The sequence below is a fragment of the Mastigoproctus giganteus genome, chromosome 2 (genome assembly GCF_048544385.1).
Source record: "Mastigoproctus giganteus isolate SK-2022 chromosome 2, ASM4854438v1, whole genome shotgun sequence".
In the NCBI taxonomy this organism is placed as follows: domain Eukaryota; kingdom Metazoa; phylum Arthropoda; class Arachnida; order Uropygi; family Thelyphonidae; genus Mastigoproctus; species Mastigoproctus giganteus.
Genome location: NC_143576.1, coordinates 151,857,363 through 151,879,220, shown reverse-complemented (window position 1 = coordinate 151,879,220; position 21,858 = coordinate 151,857,363). Strand labels below are relative to the sequence as shown.

The window sequence follows — 21,858 nt, the reverse complement described above, 5'->3', positions numbered from 1 at the left end:
GAAAGGTCAAGGAATGACCACCGCATATCCCGGAGCAATATGGCCTTAGTTGCTAATGCTCCTAAAAACCAAATAACTAACTAGCCAACAATGTTGCAGGAAAAGGTGCTATCAGTGAAGCTGTACTATCAGAACAACAACAACAATGCAGCTGCTGGTGGCTATCAGACAATTCCGGCATCAGAAGCACATAAGGCCCACATGGACCTATGACTGCTTGTGCTACCCACAAAATGATTGTGAAATTTGAAGCGACAGGACATCTTGGTGTTCAACCAGGTTGGGCTCGAAAATGAGTGGATTCCTTTCGTGTTGAATATGTGACTAGCTGTCGTGGATTCATCAAGTCAATCTCCATGTGGTAGCGCAAGTGTTCCAGCTGTTTCTCGTGAAGTGGACATGCCGCATTCCACTGTAAGGCTAGTAATGCATCAGGTGTTGCGGTACTATCCTTACAAGATGCACATGCTACAGCAGCTAAAGCATGGTGATGCATATATTTGTTTCACATAAGTTCACATATGCACTTTAATTTCTGGTGCGAATGACAGTGGATATCACTCGGCCATGGAACATCCTTTGGAGTGATGAAGCCCACTTCTGCTTAAATGGACAAGTGAATATGCACAACTGTTGCATTTGGGCAACAGAAATCCCTCGAGTTATCCAAGAGGTCCCTTTTCACTCTCCAAAAGTGACAGTGTGGTGGGATTTATGGCCACATTCATGATTCAGGCCATATTTTTTTTGCACAGGTAACAGTGACTGGACCCCGCACCTGTTCAGTCACTGGACAGCGATATTATGAAATGTTGGCAAATTTCGCAATACCAAAGCAGCAACAACGTGGGTGCCTTCAGGATACCATATTCATGTAAGATGGTGCACCACCCCACATCCACCATTGTGTCCAAAGATTGCTAAAGGAACACTTTACAAACAAACGGCTCATCAGCCGTTGTATCCAGACATCTTGGCTACCCTGATCACTGGACCTCACCCCCATGCGACTCAGTAATGCACTCCTATATTTGAAGAACCAGGTGTATCGGGAAGGATGTCAAACTCTGGCAGATATGAAGGACAGCATTAGATGTCATGTGCTAGCTATTCCAGTTGACATGTTACATTCTGCTTTAGAAAATGCTGTTCTTTGAAAGGAAACTGTTGTTGACCAAAATGGAGGACACATTGAACAATTGTAACGCTGTTCAAGTGATTTGTATTGCCACAGCGGCATATAGTGACAAATTTTGGAAGTAATTTTTTTTCCTAATAAATGGCGAGCGCATTTTTTATTGTACCTGTTGTCCAAATTTTCTCTTCAGTATAAGCCTTAGAACTTGTTCCAGAGCATTCTACATAGGGATATTTTAATTTTAAGAACCCTGTATATTAGATTTTTTGTCCAACTTTAAATGTGACTACAATATTCTTCATTCAGTTCTGCTTTAATTATGTTATATATATATATATATATTTCGGGTTGGCAGCCGAAACCAAAGGGAAGCACAGCAGTAAGCAAGGTCTCTGTTTCTGTTATGATGTATATGTAGCAGCCAGAAAAAGCGGGCAAATGTATACATCACAGCCGACTCAACATAGACCAAAAAGAAATAAAAAACAAAACGAAAATAATACTAAAAGTGTAAAAATAAAGCTAAATTTAAAACCAATTGTTTCCAGTTAAAGAAAAACCTTTTAAAAAAAATGATTCCAGTTAAAGAAAAAATAGCAATCAGCCCTACCTGAATGTTAACAAAGAAAGCGAAATATCAGGACGAAAGAGAATAGTCAAGATATAACAACTTACTCTCGAACTGCCGAGTGAAGTGAATATAACAGGGCTGTAACGGAGTAATGGTCTTGATTACATCCCTGTTATGTACCATTTATTTAATTTTATTTATATAATTTAATAGGTAATCTGCTTTTATTTTTCATGCACTTTTAATTTTTTCCATTGTATCTACACCTGTCAGGTCAGCACTCCTATTTGTACACTTATTTAACCTATTTACCTATATTTCATTATGTTTGCTGGACACTTCTGCTATTACTAGCAGTGTCCTGGATCCATAATCCACTATTATTTATTATATATTATTAGATGTTCCATTTTATCATTACAACCTATTATTATTATATAATATACATATAATTATATTTGAATAATGTTTGAAATAATTGTAAACTGAATCTTACATAAAAAAGGGGTAAAGCATACATCAGAGGCAGCAAAAAGCATTTTCCTCTACATGACGCTTGAGATATAAACTTAAGTGAGAATAATAATTATTAAAAAATAATAAAAAAAAAAAAATTAATAAATAAATTGCCAGCAGCATGGCAAGACAGAAGAGCGAAACTTGTCAAAATTATACGTAACGATCAAACCAACAGGGAGGGAACAGAATAAAATTATTGCAGCCGAAACTTTTGAAAATAATTTAGAAAGTCTAAATACAACGATAATAAAATATAATCAATTAAATTTTGAGTAGCCAATTAAATGAAATTTAACGGTGCCCTCTCTGATGGGCACCAGGTCTAAATATATGTGAAATATCACGAGCAGAGATGTGAGCAACTACAATAAAATAAAATAAAACAAAAACAGAAATAGACTGACCATTATGCCCCATCTCAACAGAGGACCACAAGGCCAATAATGGTCAGGGAATCGCTGCATTTCGATCGCTAGACAAATCGCAGCAAAGGCGAATCGATCAAAAGATCAGTCCACCATCCGATCCCCAGTTTGAACCACCAATGCAGATGACTTGAATAGCGGTGATCCTGATGCAGCAAAAATTAAATCTTATTATCTTATAAAATTTTATAAAATTAATATTATCTTATAAAAATAAATTTTATTATCGTTGTATTTAGACCTTCTAAATTATTTTCGAGAGTTTCGGCTGCAATAATTTTATTCTCTTCCCTCCCTGTTGGTTTGATTGTTACATATAATTTCACAATTTTCACTCTTCTGTCTTGCCATGCTGCTGGCAATTTATTTATTTGTTTTTTTTATTATTTTTTAATAATTATTATTCTCACTTAAGTTTATATCTCAAGCGTCATGTAGAGGAAAATGCTTTTTGCTGCCTCTGATGTATGCTTTACCCCGTTTTTATATAAGATTCAGTTTTCAATTATTTCAAACATTATTCAAATATAAGTATATCACATGGCAGTAGTGGGCTGATTTGCTAACGCTGTGCCTGTGCTGCCATCCACAGTTCATGTTTTGCCTATATAATCTGGTTAAGATTACTTTTGTCAGTGGTGTGGCTTTACATTGAGTGCTTGTATCTGTCCTATTTTTAACTTTCACTGCATCAGGACCACCGCTATTCAAGTCTTCTGCATTGGCGGTTCGATCTAGGGATCGGATGGTGGATTGATATTTCGATCGATTTGCCTTTGCGGCGATTTGTCTAGCGATCGAAATGCAGCGACTCCCTGACCATTATTGGCCTTGTGGTCCTCTGTTGAGATGGGGCATAATGGTCAGTTTATTTCGTTTTTTGTTTTGTTTTATTTTGTTGTAGTTGTTCACATCTCTGCTCGTGATATTTCACATAAATTTGGACCTGGTGCCCATCAGAGGGGGCGTGGTTAAATTTCATTTAATTGGTTATTCAAAATTTAATTGATTATATTTTATTATTGTTGTAGTTAGACCTAAATTATTTTCGAGAGTTTATTCTCTTCCCTTCCTGTTGGTTTCATCGTTACGTATAATTTCACAATTTTCGCTCTTCTGTCTTGCCATGCTGCTGGCAATTTATTTATTTTTTTATATTTTTTATTATTTTTTAATAATTATTATTCTCGCTTAAGTTTATATATATATATATATATATATATATATATATATATATATATATATTTAATCCAAAAAATAAATAGAGATATAAATTACTAAAAATATATATTAAAATAAATAAGAAAAAATAGTAGGAAAGCTAACATCAGTGGCAGCAGAAAAGCACAATCCACAACATGTTACTTAGAATAAACTAAATAATTAGATAGTATGAATCAGAGCTGTACTACTCAATATGTTCTACGTTGATAATAATATTAGTAAAATAATAAGAGGAGTTTACCTCAATATAGTGCACAGAACACTTCCGTATGATACCCTCCAGAAATTAAAACGGAAAAAACGAAAAAATCGACAACTTAACGGTATATTAGAGTTAAATATAAATAATTAAATAAACAATTTAACACAATTCAAATCAATTTAAAACAATTAAAAATGAAATTAACGCAATTAAAAGAATCTAACGAAAATATTCAAAACGATTTTCCTTCCTGAAGCTGACAATGCTTTTCGACCATATGTCGTGATCACAGGAATGAAAATTACCGAATTGGGTTAAACCTGATACTTAAACAGAGATTATTTGTCTTTGCGCATGCGCGTAAAGGTCCACGCATCGGAGATCAAATATGGCCGCCGAACATTAACCGAATTCTCGTGTAATTTAATTTCAACAGTTTCTGCAATTAATAGTCGTGTATAATTACGTTGAACATTAAGTATTTTGGCCTCGTTAAATAAAAAAGTATGTTTTTCGTTAATGGCATGAAAGGCTAATTCTGACGCTGCTGAACGAGAAGCACAAACTGAGCCTTCATGTTGATTTACATGAATATTAAGAGAAAATCGGGTCGAATCCTGATAATACGAGTCGCAATCACCGCAAGAAATGTTGTATACCAGGTCATTAATTTGTGTTGCGAACGCTGAAAGAACCGAGCGATTGTTCAGTATAGTGTGTAACTTCCGTATTGGCCTAGCTACAATTTTAAATTCGGTATCTTTAAAGAATCTGTTAAGCTGTTTGTACCACTGTTCAACATATGGGACAGAAATAAATTATTTTTTGATATTACTACTGTTGACTGGTGTAGTATTTTGTATCCTATCCTTAGCTTGTACCCTAATTCAGTTTATTGTGGTAATGGAATAACCCCTGTTTAAGAATCTGCTAGTTAATATTTGTATTTCTGAGTCCAAAGCAGAATCCGTTGTTGAATATTTATAGGCATTAAGAAATTGATTAAAGATAATCGATCTTTTGTAGGTGAACGGGTGATAGCTATTATAATGTAGAAGCATACCGGTGTTTGTAGGTTTTCGATAGATGCTAAATTGTATTTTATTCGAGTCCTGGATCAGCGTGAAATTTAGAAAGTTTAATGACTTTGTATCCGTATCTTACCTTTCCAATGTAAATTTGAGTCTAGAATGAATATTATTAAGCGAATGTAAAATGTCTTGGATAGTATTACTATCGGTAATAACTAGAACATCGTCTAAATACCTCCCATAGTATGTGATACGGGTTCGAAAAGGTGTCAAATGTATCTGCTCAATCGTTGAGAGATAGATCTCTGACATTAAGCCACTCAGGCTCAAACCCATTGGTAATCCAAAAATTTGTTTGTACACCTTGTCTCGAAAGGTGATGTAGTTAGCCTCAACTAACAGTTTAATTAAGTGAAAAATTTTCTTAATAGGTAGCTTCGTATAATTAATCGGTGTCGAGTTTTTATTTAACATATCCTAAATAATATCTAATGTGTATTCAATGTTTACATTCGTATATAATGAGGTAACATCTAGTGAGAATAAATTGTCATTGACGCCGAGTCTACAGTCTTTAAGCTTATTAAATAATGTATCGTAGTTCTTAATCCCAAATTGTATTACCTGTCTGGTATACAACATTTTTTGCGGTGATTGCGACTCGTCTTATCAGGGTTCGACCCGATTTTCTCATAATATTCGTGTAAATCAAGATGAAGCCTCAGTTCGTGCTTCTCGTTCAGCAGCGTTAGAATTAACGTTTCATGCCATTAACGAGGCCAAAATACTTAACGTTCAACGTAATTATACGCGACTATTAATTGCAGAAACCATTGAAATTAAATTACACGAGAATTCGGTTAATGTTCGGCGGCCATATTTGATCTCCGATGCGTGGACCTTTACGCGCATGCGCGAAGACAAATAATCTCTATTTAAGTATCAGGTTTAACCCGATTCGGTAATTTTCATTCCTGTGATCACGACATACGGTCGAAAAGCATTGTCAGCTTCAGGAAGGAAAATCGTTTTGAATATTTTCATTAGATTCTTTTAATTGCGTTAATTTGATTTTTAATTGTTTTAAATTGATTTGAAATGTGTTAAATTGTTTATTTAATTATTCATATTTTGCTCTAATATACCGGTAAGTTGTCGCTTTTTTTCGTTTTTTCCGTTTTAATTTCTGGAGGGTATCATACGGAAGTGTTCTGTGCACTATATTGAGGTAAACTCCTCTTATTATTTTACTAATAAACTAAATAAAAAAAATTTAATTTTAATTTAGTTTATTATAAGCAACATGTAGTGGATTGTGCTTTTCTGCTACCACAGATGTTAGCTTTTCTACTATTATTTCTTATTTATTATTAATATTTTCCATTAAACATTTAACGATTTTTCTTTCTTTCTTTTTTTTTTCTCCCTCAGACTTCTTGTTAGCGGACACTTCTCATTCTCCATGGCTGCCCGTTAAAGGAAGTTTCTCTATATATATATATATATACATATGTATATATGTATACATATATATATGCATGTATATATATATGCATGTATATATATATACATACATATATATATATATACATATATATAATGTAATGTAAAAGTTAAGTAAAAGTAATAAAAATAAATAAATATAAATGTGAAGCTATCATTAGAGGCAGGAAATGCACATCCTCCACATGAAGCCTAATTATATCTGATAATTAAAATAAATCTGATGTTTAAAATAAAATAAAAAACATCAGCCAGTAGTATGGCAAAAATGTAGAGCGAAACGAAACATAAAATAATTATAAATAAATAAATAATTATAAATAATAAATTATAAATGATTTAGGTACCAGTTCCAAAGATGTGAAATATCACCAAAAAGGGGATAAAGAAACTACAAAAAAACTGAAATATCACAATGATAGACTGACCATTATGCCCATATCGACAGAGGACCACGAGGCCAATAATGGTCATGCAATCGCTGCATTTCAATCGTCATACAAATCAAATCATCGCAAAGGCGGAATTATCGAAGAACCAAACCACCCTTCCATTCTCCGATAGATCAAACAATGCAGAGGATTTGCATGATATTTTAGTTTTTTGTAGTTTCTTTAACCCCCTTTTTGGTGATATTTCACATCTTTTGGAACTGGTACCTTCGAGGGGGGGGGGAGGGTACCGCTAAATTATTTATAATTGGCATTATTTTAAATTTACATCGTTTTTATTAATTGGGTTTAATGACTAAATTATACAGGGGATTATCAACTACTTTTTGTCTTATTATTTTTACTTTCCCTTCCCTGTTTGTTTATTTTATATTATTTTATGTTTCGTTTCGCTCTACATTTTTGCCGTACTACTGGCTGATGTTTATTTTATTTTAAATATCAGATTTATTTTAATTATCAGATATAATTAGGCTTCATGTGGAGGATGTGCATTTGCTGCCTCTAATGATAGCTTCATATTTATATTTATTTATTTTTATTACTTTTACTTAACTTTTACATTACATTATATAAATTAGTGGTAGTAGTGGGTTGATATGCTAAATAAGCAGCGCCTGTGCCGCCATCTATTCTTTTCTTTCTATTATATAAGCTGGTTAAGCTTGCATTATGTCAGTGGTGTGGCTCTGATCAAGAGGTGCTGTCTGTGCTATAGATTATTTCTCGCTGCAGACGGACCACCGCCATGCAAATCATCTGCATTGGTTGATCTATCGGAGAATGGAAGGGTGGTTTGGTTCTTCGATAATTCCGCCCTTGCGATGATTTGTATGACGATTGAAATGCAGCGATTCCATGACCATTATTGGCCTCATGGTCCTCTGTCGATTTTGGGGCATAATGGTCAGTCTATCATTGTGATATTTCAGTTTTTTGTAGTTTCTTTAACCCATTTTTGGTGATATTTCACGTCTTTTGGAACTGGTACCTTCGAGGAGGTACCGCTAAATTATTTATAATTGGCATTATTTTAAATTTACATCGTTTTTATTAATTGTGTTTAATGACTAAATTATACAGGGGATTATCGACTACTTTTTGTCTTATTATTTTTACTTTCCCTTCCCTGTTTGTTTATTTTATATTATTTTATGTTTCGTTTCGCTCTACATTTTTGCCGTACTACTGGCTGATGTTATTTATTTCATTTTATTTTAAATATCAGATATATATACATATATTTATATATATATATATATATATATACATACACACATACACACATTATATATATAGATATATATATATATATATATATATATATATATATACATACACACATTATATATATATATATATATATATATATATATATATATATATAAACATACATATATATACATATATATATATGTATACATATACAGGGTGATTCACTACCAGTGCGACAAACTTGTAGAGGGCACAAAGATGAATCGGAATCACATAGCATTGCAGGATCCGAAATGCCTTCATCATGCAGAAGAGGATGTTGAACGGGAGGTCGTGTGAACAGCGATCCCGCTGGAAGTCAGCATTTGCGAACCGTTTCTGTTGAAGAAACCAAGTAGCAAAAGTCCTCCGGAGTGGATAATCCGCAGCCTCCAATGATTGGACGCTTTGCGGATGGTATGAACTCATTTGGTTTGTTGACAGTATCCTCCATACAGTGGATTGGGAAATACCCAATCGTTGGCCTATCGCTCGAGTACTCGTACTCGGATTGCCTTCTGCAAGATGTAGGACATTTTCCTCATTGTCTGGCATCCTCGTCGTTCGCTCTCGATTCATGGTACCTCTCGTGAAACAACCAGTCTCACGTAACCTGTGCACACGTGCGAAAATCGTATGATGAGCAGCACTGCTGTGCGGGAAACGTTCCTGGTACAAGCGCAGAGCGGCGTGCCCATTACAGTCAGCAGCTCCATACGCGAGGTGCATGTCGACCAGTTCAACATTTGAATACTCGTCCATTCTATTGTCTCGGGAACTGGTTCGCAAATGCTGACTTCCAGCGGGATCGCTGTTCATGCGACCTCCCATTCAACATCCTCTACCGCATGACGAAGGCATTTCGCACCCTGCAATGCTATGTGATTCCGATTCGTCTTTGTGCCCCCTACACCTCCTGGAAGTTTGTCGCACTGGTAGTGAATCACCTTGTATATATATACATATATATACCTATACATACATATACAGTAAATGTACCGGGGTTACGTTCCTGAGAAATGCCGCGAATACCGAAAACGCAAATACTGAGTTATTGCTCCCATAGTAATAAAGGGGTTCCGTTCCAAAGTATGAAATACAGTATATAAGAAAAACTGGTCTAAAATTGTGTCTATGTATGTATTATATGAACCTTCAGAATATGACTATGTACATAGACAGTACATAGTGAAATGCAAGCATATGGCATCGAAATGAAAATAAGAAACAATTCAGTATTAAATGTAATATATATTAGAAATTTCAATCCAGCACCTTTGCTAGCAAAAAAACTTATCCCGCCAGTTTCGCTAAAGTTTTGATAAAGGAGTTTTGCCTTTTAACGGATGATGAGTGAACTTAACGGAATTTTATTTTGAGTTCGGTCTTCTATCTACAGATTTAAAGCCTTTTCCGTTTTTTTCTAATTTAACATCACGAGTTACAGAGCAAATTTTTGAAGCAATTAGCGTGTTTTCACGGACTTAAGGGGGATTTTTCTTTCCGATTTCTAGATTGCTCGTACCGTTGACTCATTGATTTTATAATGTTTTGCCACTGAGGAGACACTTTCACCATTAGAAATTTTGTCTAATAACTCAATTTTATTTGCTAATGTCATCATCTTTTATCTTTTCACATTTCCCTTGTTAATTGTAGCCATATTTTTTTACGGGTTGGAAAGAACTTGTCCACGATAAAGTCACTTTCTTCCGTTAACACACTCAAAAAAGTCTGTTTTACACTGCAAAACGGTAAATTTATCACTTTTGTAAGCATATCAATTTATAAATTGATAAATTTATCGAATTTATTAGCATATAAATTAAAAGCAAACGACGAAACCTTCCATGACAAGCGCATAACACACAGTGAACAAGGATTAGCGAGAAACATCCACGCTGGGATTTTGTCACCCCTCTCCCCCCACCTGAGCGCTGTTTTGACCGGGAAAGATAATTTTAGCCACGCCCATGTTTTTTATGGCGGAAAATGTTCACGGCGCTTTAAATTTCACATTTTTTTAGGTTTCATTTTCTATTAAATCAGCAACCGCGAATAGCGGGGGTTTACCGTATATAACCCCAGGGGCTCACATCTGGTGAATATGTGCTTGGCACACCCAGGGTCCTAAGCTGGATATCATCATTCTTCTCTTTCTTGGTGATTCCCTTCTACATCTCTCTCACTCTCTCTTCAGGGTAACTCGGGATTTTTTTTTTTTTTTTTTGGCTGGTGCAGCATAAGCCTCAAGTTTCTTTGCACCATACAGCTAATAATAATAATAATAATATATATATATATATATATATATATATATACACACATATCTGATAATTAAAATAAATAAGATATTTAAAATAAAAACATCAGCCAGTAGTACGGCAATAATGCAGAGCGAAACGAAACGCAAAAAAATATAAAATAAACAAACAGGGAAGGGAAAGTAAAGATAATAGGACAAAAAGGTAGTCGATAATCCCCTGTATAATTTAGTCAATTAAGTCATTAAACCCAATTAATAAAATGATGTAAATTTAAAATAATGCCAATTATAAATAATTTAGCGGTACCCCCCCTCGAAGGTACCAGTTCCAAAAGACGTGAAATATCACCAAAAAAGGGTTAAAGAAACTACCAAAAACTAAAATATCAAAATGATAGACTGACCATCATGCCCCACATCGACAGAGGACCACGAGGCCAATAATGGTCATGGAATCGCTGCATTTCAATCGTCATACAAATCATCGCAAAGGCAGAAATATCGAAGGACCAAACCACCCCTCCATTCCCCGATAGATCAACCAATGCAGAGGATTTGCATGGCGGTGGTCCTTATGCAGCGAAAAATAATCTATAGAACAGACAGCACTCTTGATCAGAGCCACACCACTGACATAATGCAAGCTTAACCAGCTTATATAATAGAAAGGAAAAGAATAGATGGCGGCACAGGCGCTGCTTATTTAGCATATCAACCCACTACTACCATTAATTTTTATTATGTGAGGTAAAAGTTAGGCAAAAGTAATAAAAATAAATAAATATGGCTATGTAGCTATCATTAGAGGCAGCAAATGCACATCCTCCACATGATGCCTAATTATATCTGATAATTAAAATAAATAAGATATTTAAAATAAAAACATCAGCCAGTAGTACGGCAATAATGCAGAACGAAACGCAAAAAAATATAAAATATATAATAGAAAGGAAAAGAATAGATGGCGGCACAGGCGCTGCTTATTTAGCATATCAACCCACTACTACCATTAATTTATATTATGTGAGGTAAAAGTTAGGCAAAAGTAATAAAAATAAATAAATATGGCTATGTTTATTTATTTTTATTACTTTTCTTTTCCTTTCTATTATATAAGCTGGTTAAGCTTGCATTATGTCAGTGGTGTGGCTCTGATCAAGAGTGCTGTCTGTTCTATAGATTATTTTTCGCTGCATAAGGACCACTGCCATGCAAATCCTCTGCATTGGTTGATCTATCGGGGAATGGAGGGGTGGTTTGGTCCTTCGATATTTCTGCCTTTGCGATGATTTGTATGACGATTGAAATGCAGCGATTCCATGACCATTATTGGCCTCGTGGTCCTCTGTCGATGTGGGGCATGATGGTCAGTCTATCATTTTGATATTTTAGTTTTTGGTAGTTTCTTTAACCTTTTTTGGTGATATTTCACGTCTTTTGGAACTGGTACCTTCGAGGGGGGTACCGCTAAATTATTTATAATTGGCATTATTTTAAATTTACATCATTTTATTAATTGGGTTTAATGACTTAATTGACTAAATTATACAGGGGATTATCGACTACCTTTTTGTCCTATTATCTTTACTTTCCCTTCCCTGTTTGTTTATTTTATATTTTTTTGCGTTTCGTTTCGCTCTGCATTATTGCCGTACTACTGGCTGATGTTTTTATTTTAAATATCTTATTTATTTTAATTATCAGATATAATTAGGCATCATGTGGAGGATGTGCATTTGCTGCCTCTAATGATAGCTACATAGCCATATTTATTTATTTTTATTACTTTTGCCTAACTTTTACCTCACGTAATATATATATATACACATACATACATACATATATATTTATAATTATTAATAAAAAATAAAGAAAGAAAGTTAAACAACAATAACTGTAACTAATATGTAAATAATATTTATGAGTCAATGCAGTTGCAAGCAATCATGCAATACACCCATAATGTCTATAATATTAAGGATAATATAAAGAACCATTGGAATAAGTAAATCAATCCAATAATAATACCATCAGGGATCTAAGGGTCCTACTATAGGAACGGGTTTGCGATCCTGGGCATACCCGAGCCACAACTTATATCTTGTAATGTCTTTAAACTGTCTTACACTCTTTACTTTTATTTCTCCGAAATTATTAGGGCAATCCGAGGATGTAGGAGAAACTATTTCTTATCTATACCACTATTTTTCGCCTTTATGGAGTTCAGGTTCTATTATTCCTACTCCTTTAGTTTTTCTTCTTACTATCTGCATGTTTCTCTATGCATTAATTTAATTATTTATTTTTACCGTATCCATCACATAGGGGGCACCACATATTATTTTGACGACTATTACATTATGTCCTAGATACGGTCAATATGTAGTATGTATTATATATTTAATCTTATTGTAATCATTAAATTACGTTCTCTGTCGGGTCAACGATGATTAATATATGCTTACATTTATATTTTACTTATATTTCTTACCTTTGATTCTAATATTTCCAATTTTTTTTTTTTTTTTTAACTTTTATTATCTTCTTTTGATTTATTTATATTCGATTTACATCCGGCCTATACTGGCTTATATTTGGTTAGATTTAAATTACTTAGCATATATTGATCATCACAGAAACAGAGAACTTCTTGTCGTTTTTTGCCTTCATTCTGAGTGGTTGGTTGGCTCCAGTTGAAGTCATCTAGATTGTCTGTAAAAAGCGATAATATATATATATATATATATATATATTTTTTTTTTTGTGTTTTCTTAGATCCCTGATGGTATTATTATTGGATTGATTTACTTATTCCAATGGTTCTTTATATTATCCTTAATACATACACACACACATATATATATATATATATATATATATATATATACATACATTGGGTTCATAATCAGAACAAGTGGAAGGATCCCATCAGAATTCAGTGTGCTCAACCCATTCAAGGCCTTATACACCTCAATCAGATCACCGCGCAGGTGCCTAGTCTCCAGCCACTGCAATTTGCAGAACTTAAGCCTCTCTTGGTAAGAGGATCCCTTCATTCCCCTCACCAATCTTGTTCCCCTTCTCTGTACACGCTCAAGAAAATCTACATCCTTCCTAAAATGAGGCCTCCAGACCTGTACACAGTACTCAAGGCATGGCCTGACCATTGCCTTATATAGGTGACGACATTAGCGAATAAAATTGAGTTATTACACAAAATTTCTAATAGTGAAAGTGTCTCCTCAGTGGCATAACATTATAAAATCAATGAGTCAACGGCACGATCAATCAAGAAATCGGAAGAGAAAATCTGCCGTAGTGTCCGTGAAAACATGCTAATTGTTTCAAAAATTTGCTCTGTAACTTGTGATGTTAAATTGGAAAAAATGGAAAAAGCTTTAAATCTGTGGATAGAAGACCAAACTCAAAATAAAATTCCATTAAGTTCACTCATCATTCGTGAAAAGGCAAAACTCTTTTATCAACACTTTAGCAAAACTGGTGATAACACTAGCGGGATAAGTTTTAGCTAGCAAAGGCGTTGGTTTGAAAGATTTGTTTGAAATTTCTAATAAATATTACATTTAATATTAAATTGTTTCTTATTTTCATTTCGATGCCATATGCTTGCATTTCACTATGTGCTATCTATGTACATAGTCATATTATGAAGGTACAGATAATACATACATAGACAAAATTTTAGACTAGTTTTTCTTATATATTTCATACTTTGGAACGGAACCCCTTTATTACTATGAGAGCCATAACTCAGTATTCGCGTTTTCGGTATTCGTGGCATTTCTCAGGAATGTAACCAACGCGAATAGCGGGAGTTTACTGTACACACACACACACACACACACACACACACACACACACACACACACACACACACACACACACACACACACACACACACACACACACACACACACACACACAAATATATATATATGTATATATCCGATAATTCAAAATAAAATAAAAACATAAGCCAGTAGTATGGCAAAAATATATATATTATATGTATATACCTATATACACACATACTGGGTGATTCACTACCAGTGCGACAAACTTGCAAGAGGTGTAGGGGGCACAAAGATGAATCCGAATCACATAGCATTGCAGGGTCCGAAATGCCTTCGTCATGCGGTAGAGGACGTTGAACGGGAGGTCGTGTGAACAGCGATCCCGCTGGAAGTCAGCATTTGCAAACCGTTTCTGTTGAAGAAACCAAGTAGCAAAAGTCCTCCGGAGTGGATAATCCGCAGGTCCAATGATTTGACGCGTTGCAGATGGTATGAACTCATTTGGTTTGTTGACAATATCCTACATACAGTGGATTGGGAAATACCGAATCGTTGGTCTATCACTCGAGTACTCGTACTCAGATTGCCTTCTGGAAGACGTAGGACATTCTCCTCATTGTCTGGCGTCCTCGTCATTCGCTCACGATTCATGGTACCTCTCGTGAAACAACCAGTCTCATGTAACCTTCTGTGCACACGTGCGAAAATCGTATGAGGAGCACGCATGTGTGGAAAACGTTCCTGGTACAAGCGCAGAGCGGCGTGCCGCTACAGGCCGCAGCTCCATAAGCGAGGTGCATGTCAGCCAGTTCAACATTTCAATACTCGTCCATCCTACTGCCTCGGGCACCGGTTTGCAAATGCAGACTTCCAGTGGGATCGCTGTTCACGTGACCTCCCGTTCAACGTCCTCTACCGCATGTCGAAGGCATTTCGGACCCTGCAATGCTAAGTGATTCCGATTCGTCTTTGTGTCTCCTATACCTCCTGCAAGTTTGTCGCACTGGTAGTGAATCACCTTGTATATACACACACAATACACACACACACACACACACACACACACACACATACATATACACACATATATATATACATATACGCACGCATATATATACGTGTATATGTATATATATATATATGTATATATACAAACTAAAATGAAATAGCCATAATTATGAGAGCATCTTTGGACTCAGTGGTGGTACCCATAGTCTGGAGATGTGCTAATGTGACCCCAATTCACAAAGGAGTATCAAAGGCTGACACAAGTAATTATAGATCAGAGGGTTTAACTTCTGTTCCAGGAAAATTAATGGAGGCACTGGTTAAAGAAGCACTGCAGGATCATCTAGACAAGACTTCAGTTATAGTTTGGACACAGCATGGTTTTGTTAAGGGAAAGTCTTGCCTGACCAATTTGATTGGATACTATGATGCAGTCACAAAAGAACTGGATGCAGGGAATAACTTTGATATTATATATTTGGATCTTAGAAAGGCTTTTGATACTGTTGCACATGGAAGACTGCCGCACAAATTGGAGCAGTGTGGCATTGGAGGCAAAATGCTGCTATGGATAAAGGGTTGGTTAAGGGGGAAAAGACAGAGAGTGGTAATCAATGGACACTGCTCATCGTGGACTAATGTTATTATGGAGTCCCTTAGGGTTCAGTGTTCGGTCCATTTTTGTTTTCTGTATTTATAAATGATATCTATAATGGTATATCAAGCTTAATTAGCATTAGTAGAGGCATTTGATGCAAGAAAGCAAGCTTATGCAGCATCAGCCAAAAAAAAAAAAAAAAACCCCCACTTCCACTTCACCCCTCTGTTCGTTCAAAATACCTGTCAAGCTGAGCCTTAAACTTATTTAGGCTTTCAACCTCCACTACAAGGGATGGAAGTCTGTTCCACCAACCAACCACCCGCTGGCTAAAGGCAAATTTCCTCACGTCTATCCTACATCTGTCTTTCCTCAATTTGAATTTATGCCCTCTCAGGTGATTTTTCTGAGCTAGAGGAAGAATCCCATCAGCATCGAGCATGCTCAAACCATTCAAGGCTTTATACACCTCTATCAGATCACCTCGCTGGTGCCTAGTCCCCAGACACTGTAATTTGCAAAACTTAAGCCTTTCTTCGTAAGAGTACCCCTTTGTTCCATTCGCTAATCTTGTTGCCCTTCTCTGTACTCGTTCCAGCAGCTCTACATCCTTCTTGAAATGAGGCCTCCAGACCTGTATACAGTACTCCAGGTGTGGCCTGACCATTGCCTTATACAAGGGAATAATCACTTCCTTATCCCTGCTGGAAAAATTCCTGTATATCATTGACAATACTCCATGAGCTACTCTTGCAGCCCATCTGCACTGCTCAGAGAACTTCATATCTGCCTGCACAACCACCCCCAGGTCCCTTTCACTCTCTACCACTGTCAGTGTAATACCACAGAGTTGATACGTTGCTCTGGGGTTGCTGTTTCCCATATGTAGCACTTTATATTTGTCAATGTTAAACTTCATTTGCCACCTCTCAGCCCATCTGCTCAACCTTTCCAGATCCTGTTGCAGTAGCATAGTGTCAGTAGTGTCCTTGACAACCCTGCCAACCTTTGTATCGTCTGCAAACTTGGACATTAAGCTTGATATACCATCATCAATATCATTTATAAATACAGAAAACAATAATGGACCCAACACTGAGCCCTGAGGGACTCCACTAATAACATTAGGCCACGATGAGCAGTGTCCATTGATTACCACTCTCTGTCTTCTTCCCCCCAACCACCCCTTTATCCATAGCAGCCATTTGCCTCCAATGTCACACTGCTCCAATTTGTGTAGCAGTCTTCCATGTGCAACAGTATCAAAAGCCTTTTTAAGATCCAAGTATATAATATCAAAGCTATTCCCTGCATCCAGTTCTTTTGTGACTGCATCATAGTATCCAATGAAATTGGTCAGGCTTCCCCTTAACAAAACCATGGCCGACCGGGCTAGCCGAGTGGGTAAAGTACCTGTTCGGCAACCCAAAGGCCGCGGGTTCGATTCCCGCCTCGGGCTTGGATCAAAGTAATGCAAAAACCTTGTGAGGTGCAATATGGCCACAGAAGCTGATGCGCCAACAACTACCAAATCAAAAAAAAAAAAAAAAAAAAAAAAACCATGCTGTGTCTGAGCTATAACTGAAGTCTTGTCTAAATGATCCTGCAGTGCTTCTTTAACCAGTGCCTCCATTAATTTTCCTGGAACAGAAGTTAAGCTCACAGGTCTATAATTACTTGTGTCAGCCTTTGATCCTCCTTTGTGAATTGGGGTCACATTTGCACATTTCCAGTCTATGGGTACCTCCCCTCAGTCCAAGGAAGCTCTCATAATTATGGCTAAGGGTTTGCTTACTTCCTTTGCTGCCTCCTTTAATATAACTGGATAGATCCCATCCACCCCGGGTGCCTTTCTTGTGTTTATCTTCAACAGTTTCTCCTCCACTTTACTCCCAGTTATTTCAAGATTCTGTAGCTTACTGCTAGAGTTGAATACACCTCTGGCATTCCCCTTGCTGAATAACTCCTCATGTGTGAATGTCGATGCAAAATATTCATTTAGTTTGTTAGCTACCTGAGCAGGCTCATCAACAGTTGACCCATCAATATCAAGTGGACCAATCTGATTCATCCCCTTCCTTCTAGAGTTTACATAAGTAAAGAACTCTTTGCTGTTTTTCTTTGCATCCCTTGCCAAGGATTTCTCGTAATCTGCCTTCGCCTGCCTAACCTCCTTTGTAACTTGGTTGCATATCAACTTGTATCTATCATAGGCTTCTGTGTCATGTGTTAATTTGTAAGTATCCCATGCATTTTTCTTCTCTGCCATATGCCTCATTAGTTCATCTGACATCCATTTTGGCCTAAACCTTGAACAATATTTCTCAATATTATCAATATTAATGACCAAGTTTGCAGACGATACAAAGGTTGGCAGGGTTGTTAAGGACACTACTGACAGTATGCTGCTACAACAGGATCTGGAAAGGTTGAACAGATGGGCTGAGAGGTGGCAAATGAAGTTTAACAGAGACAAATGTAAAGTACTACATATGGGAAACAGTAACTCCAGAGTAATGTATCAACTCTGTGGTACAACACTGACAGTGGTAGAGAATGAAAAGGACCTGGGGGTAATTGTGCAGGCAGATATGAAGTTTTCTGAGCACTGCAGATGGGCTGCAGCAGTAGTAGCTCATGGTGTCTTGTCAATGATATACAGAAATTTTTCTAGCAGCGATAAGGAGGTGATTATTCCCTTGTATAAGGCAATGGTCAGGCCACACCTAGAGTACTGTATAGAGTAGTCTGGAGGCCTCATTTCAAGAAGGATGTAGAGCTGCTGGAACGAGTACAGAGAAGGGCAACAAGATTAGTGAATGGAACAATGGGTAGCCCTTACGAAGAAAGGCTTAAGTTTTGCAAATTACATTGTCTGGAGACTAGGCACCAGCGAGTTGATCTGATAGAGGTGTATAAAGCCTTGAATAGTTTGAGCATGCTCAATGCTGATGGGATTCTTCCTCTTGCTCAGAATAATCACCTGAGAGGGCATAAATTCAAATTGAGGAAAGACAGATGTAGGATTGATGTGCGGAAATTTGCCTTTAGCCAGCGGGTAGTTGGTTGGTGGAACAGACTTCCATCCCTTGTTGTGGAAGTTGATAGCCTAAATAAATTTAAGGCTCAGCTGGACAGGTAATTCCAACGAACGGAGGGATGAAGTGGAAGTTTTTTTTTTTTTTTTTTTGGCTGATGCTGCATAAGCTTGCTTTCTTGCATCATATGCCTCTACTAATGCTAGCTAATGCTAAGGATATTTGCCAATAGCATGGCAAACCAGTAGAGTGAAAATGAACTGAACCAAAGAAAATAACAATAATAACAATAACAGAAAAATAAAGGGGCGGGGACAAAGAAGGAAAGGGTAGTGTTGAAGCAACGTTCCTAAAATAATTTAGGAAATTAAGACAATTAAAAGAAATTTGGGGGTGTCCCCTAGTAGGCACCTGTTTCCGAATTATGTGAAATCTCACTAAGTTGGAAACGTGGACTAACAACATTACATGACCAAATAAACTGAAAATGATAATTAATAAAATGAAATAAAATAGACTGACCATTATGGCCCATCTCGACAGAGGGCTACTTGGCCAATAATAGTCAGGTAATCACTGCATTTCGAACACTAAACAAATTCATGTAACAACGTAATAATACTAATCTCAAAACGTCGATGCAATAGATTTGCATAGCGGTGGTCCTTATGCAGCGAAAAATAATAAAGCAGAAACCTAGTTCTTCCATGGCCAAACCACACCACTGACAAAACAGTAGTTGAACTGAAATATATAGAAACAAATTAGGCTATAGATGGCGGTACGAATGCAGCGTTAGCACATCGTCACTCTACCCCCGTGTAAATATAATCCAATTAATCCAAAAATAAAATAGAGATAAATTACTAAAAATATAAAAAAGTAGTACAAGGGGCGATTGTGACTTGCAATCAACTGAATAAATAAATAAATGAGAAGGACAAATAAGGTGTTCATGACAAGAGGGGTTTGTGGTTGTTGTTCAGAGGGGTTGCAGACTTGCAGTTGTACTGGGTTCAGTTCGGGTCCAGTTCTGGGAGTGTCCAGCTATATAGTAAAGAGTTCCACCGGGCATGTTCCTGTACTAGAAGTTAATCTGAAAGCTGAGTAACAAGCCAGTGAGATAGTGCCCCGGCTTTTACTTCTGCTGTGGTAATTTCCTTTAGTATTAACAGAGAACTGTTCCCAAAATAAGACAGTACTGAAGAGATGCAGAGTTCAACTAAGAAGAGAGAGAGACACATCACCGGGAAAGAGAAGGAAGGTAAGTCCTCTGAACTGTGTTGTATTGGAAATGGTACTTAGATAAAGTGGGAGATTAATTTGGAGTAAGGTTGAAGAAACACAAGAAATAAGAAAATGTTTAGTATTGAGTTGGTTTATTGGTTGAAGTTGTGAAGAAAATTGATATTGCTAAATTATGAGAGATTTCGTGGAATTGTTAGCATTGAGTTAGCGACTTATGGATTGCTGTTGTGAAGAGAATTGATATTGCTGATTAAGAGAAATATGAGGAAGTGATAAAAATTGAATTAGTTTAGTGTTTGCAGCTGTAGAAAGAGTTGAGATTGTTAATTGAGAAAAATTTTTATGGATATGATAGATTAAATGAGAAAAATGAATAGATTAGAATACCAGTTTTATATATATATAAGCTAAAATAGAATATTTGCAATGCTACTGACAAATATTCTATTTTAGCTTATTATAAGCAACATGTACTGGATTGTGCTTTTCTGCTGCCACAGATGTTAGCTTTTCTACTATTTTTTTTATTTTTTATTTATTTTTAATATATATTTTGATTACTTTTATCTCTCTCTATTTAATTTTTGGATTAATTGGATTATATTTATATGATCATTAGAAAAGGTGTGACGCCTAAGCAGTGGAATAATGGAATCATAGTTTTGCTGCATAAGAAAGGAGATAAATCAGAAATTGGAAATTATAGACCAATTAGCTTGTTATCCCACATCTGCAAGTTGTTCACAAGGGTCATTACTAACAGATTAGAAAGAATACTTGATGAGAACCAACTGAAAGAGCAAGCTGGCTTTAGGACAGGATTCTCAACTATGGATCACCTTCACGTAATATCACAACTAATGGAGAAAGCAAATGAATATAAAACACCATTATGCTTGGCATTTGTGGATTATGAAAAGGCATTTGAGTACATACAGCATAAGGCAATGTTTCGGGCACTGGAAAGACAAGGCATAGATACCCCATATATTATGATTTTGAAGAAAATATATTAGAGTGCTACCTCCTTTATTAGACTAGACAAAGACAGTAGCAAATTTAAAATCGAGAAAGGAGTTCGACAAGGAGATACAATATCTCCCAAGCTGTTTACTGCTGCCCTTGAGGAAGCTTTCAGAAGATTAGACTGGTTGCAGAAAGGAGTCAATGTGAATGGAGAGTACCTAAACCATTTACGATTTGCAGGTGACATTGTGGTCATAAGCCACGATCCCAAAGAATTAGAGGAAAATCTTAATCAGTTATGCACAGTTAGTAAGGATTTTGGACTAAAGATGAATATGGCTAAAACAAAAGTAATGATGAACAAGTATGCCACGGAAAGGGAAATAATGATTGAAGGAGCAGTAATTGAAAAGGCGGAGTCATATACTTATCTGTGGCAAGTTATTAGCTGTAATAATGATAAATGGCTGGAAGTCAAGAGAAGAATAAATTTTGGATGGATAGCATTCAGGAAATATAGTCACATACTGAAGAGCAATATCCCAGTTTGTCTGAAACGTGAAATAATGAATCAGTGTATACTCCCCACCATGACTTATC

The 21,858-nt window shown here is 36.2% G+C and overlaps 1 protein-coding gene across 1 annotated transcript in view; it reads left to right on the top strand.

Moving 5' to 3' along the window:
• Positions 1-21,858, top strand: part of LOC150089665 (uncharacterized) — a 123,596-nt gene that overhangs the window by 17,072 nt on the left and 84,666 nt on the right. The window lies entirely within an intron of this gene.